The sequence below is a fragment of the Triticum aestivum genome, chromosome 4B, assembly GCF_018294505.1.
Source record: "Triticum aestivum cultivar Chinese Spring chromosome 4B, IWGSC CS RefSeq v2.1, whole genome shotgun sequence".
Classification (NCBI taxonomy): domain Eukaryota; kingdom Viridiplantae; phylum Streptophyta; class Magnoliopsida; order Poales; family Poaceae; genus Triticum; species Triticum aestivum.
This window is the reverse complement of record NC_057804.1, coordinates 629370454-629372379: the sequence shown is the minus strand read 5'-3', so window position 1 is coordinate 629372379 and position 1926 is coordinate 629370454. Positions and strand designations below refer to the sequence as shown.

Sequence of the window (1926 nt, the reverse complement as noted above, 5' to 3'; positions counted from 1 at the left end):
GTTCAGCAATGTTATCCAATCGAAATGGTAATTTCCATTGCCCATTTTAGGCAGGATGCATCCTTGGTATTTGTATTGAACAGGTGGAACTTCATATTTGCTATTTGTATTGAATTTGCGCATCTCTTTGCATTGCCAACTTCCATGCACGCATCGAGTTTTGTGAGCCCGTTAATTGCAGTCGTTTTTCAATTTGTTTGGATAGTAGGCAGCTCATTCAACTTTACTGAAATATCACTTGTGAAGAATGTCAAAATATACATACACGCTAACGGACTTCAAATATCGAGCTTTACTGATGTCGAGTGACAGGAACATGTGGCCTGGATGGATGCTATGATAAACCAAGAATACAAGCTTCCGACCCTGGGTCAGCGTAGGCGACGAATAACTTAGGACCCAAATACACCCCGCAAAAAGAAAAAGAAAATATCTGGCGCTCGATGCCTCCAGCAAACTATTTCGTTCGCCAGGGGAGCAGCTCCCAGCGACCGTTTCAGCCAGTTCGCCAGGGGGCAAGCAAGCTAGCGCGGACCCTCCTCCATTCACCCAAAGGCCCAGTTAACTTTAATTTCTTTTTGCCATGCTTAATTTTTTTTTTGAAGTGTGATCTAGAAAAATGAAATTGCCATGCTAAACTTTAAAACCGCCATCCTCTAAATATAAAATTCCATGAACAAAAAATGAACATAAAATCATAAATGCCATGCTTTGGAAATATCAAAATGCTATCTCTTCATAATAAAAAAAAATGCCATATCTTAATAATAAAAAAAATCCATCTCAATTAAAAAAAATGTCATCTCTTAATAATAAAAATCGCCATATCTTAATAATAAATATGCCATGTACGATAACAAACTTGTAACTGCCATCATAAGAGAATCTCTTCTGCTCAAAGCATCTGCAACCTTGTTTTCTTTTTTTTGTATTCAATCTTGTAATTGAATTCAAGCAATTTTCACATAAGCTTGTGCTGGATGCCCTCAGAGACTTATTGTTCTGTGATGTATTTAAGGCTCTGTTGATCAATTTTGATCAATATTAAGTCAAACCTTCCACTCATTGATGTCGTTCTTCACTCTCTTGCTATTACCCGCAGGGAGCGCAGCAACCGACGGTGCATATTATCATATAGAAAGAAGCGAAGCGTAGCGATTCGTACTACCGGAAAAGTGTCGCTAACCGCTAGGCAATAGAGTCAGCTTATGGGGTGGGGCGCAAGCAAGCGTAGCGAATCACATAGAGTTGCCCCTACCTGCCAGCGCGCAGATAGATAGGGCGGGCGAGCGCAGGGATGGATGTCTGAGCGGTTGAAAGAGTCGGTCTTGAAAACCGAAGTATTGATAGGAATACCGGGGGTTCGAATCCCTCTCCATCCGCGAGGTCATAAGTTCTCTCTTGTCTTATCTATAGATAAGAACGAATCTCCTCGACTCGACTGATATGATGGATGGAATGGGTAGAAGGTTGAGGTTATTGTGTGTTGATTTAGTTAGGACTTTGTCTCCCTTTCGTTATCTTCCGCCCCTTGGGTGGATGTGTTAGCAACACTCTTCTCACTAGGATCTATTCTTCGTCAATTCAGATTACAAGCCAAGGATTCATCAAGCTCTAGCCATTACAAAGGAGGAGAGAGCATGAACAGAGGAAGAGGAAGACAGAAGCAGAGGAGGCCGAAGCCGTCCTGATCCAAGCCGAGTCGTTTGTAGCCCGTTCGCTTGTATATGTAGTTGCTGCCTTTTGTTGCTTCCCATCAGCCCAGGCCCAATTGGCGCAACCAATGGCCCAACCCGTGAAGAGTGTACGGTTGGTCGCTAACATTCCCCCTTCCTTGAAATTCGGCTTGACCTCAAGCTGATGCCATGTCGAACCTCCTGGATCCCATGGTACTTGATGCTTCAAGACTTCGTCGAGGTCGTAGTG

General features: G+C 43.0%; 1 non-coding gene across 1 annotated transcript; it reads left to right on the top strand.

The window, feature by feature from the left end:
* Positions 1-1295: 1295 nt before the first annotated feature.
* TRNAS-UGA (transfer RNA serine (anticodon UGA)) lies at positions 1296-1382 on the top strand. Its single transcript has one exon. It is a non-coding gene; the product is annotated as a tRNA-Ser (tRNA).
* Positions 1383-1926: the final 544 nt, after the last annotated feature.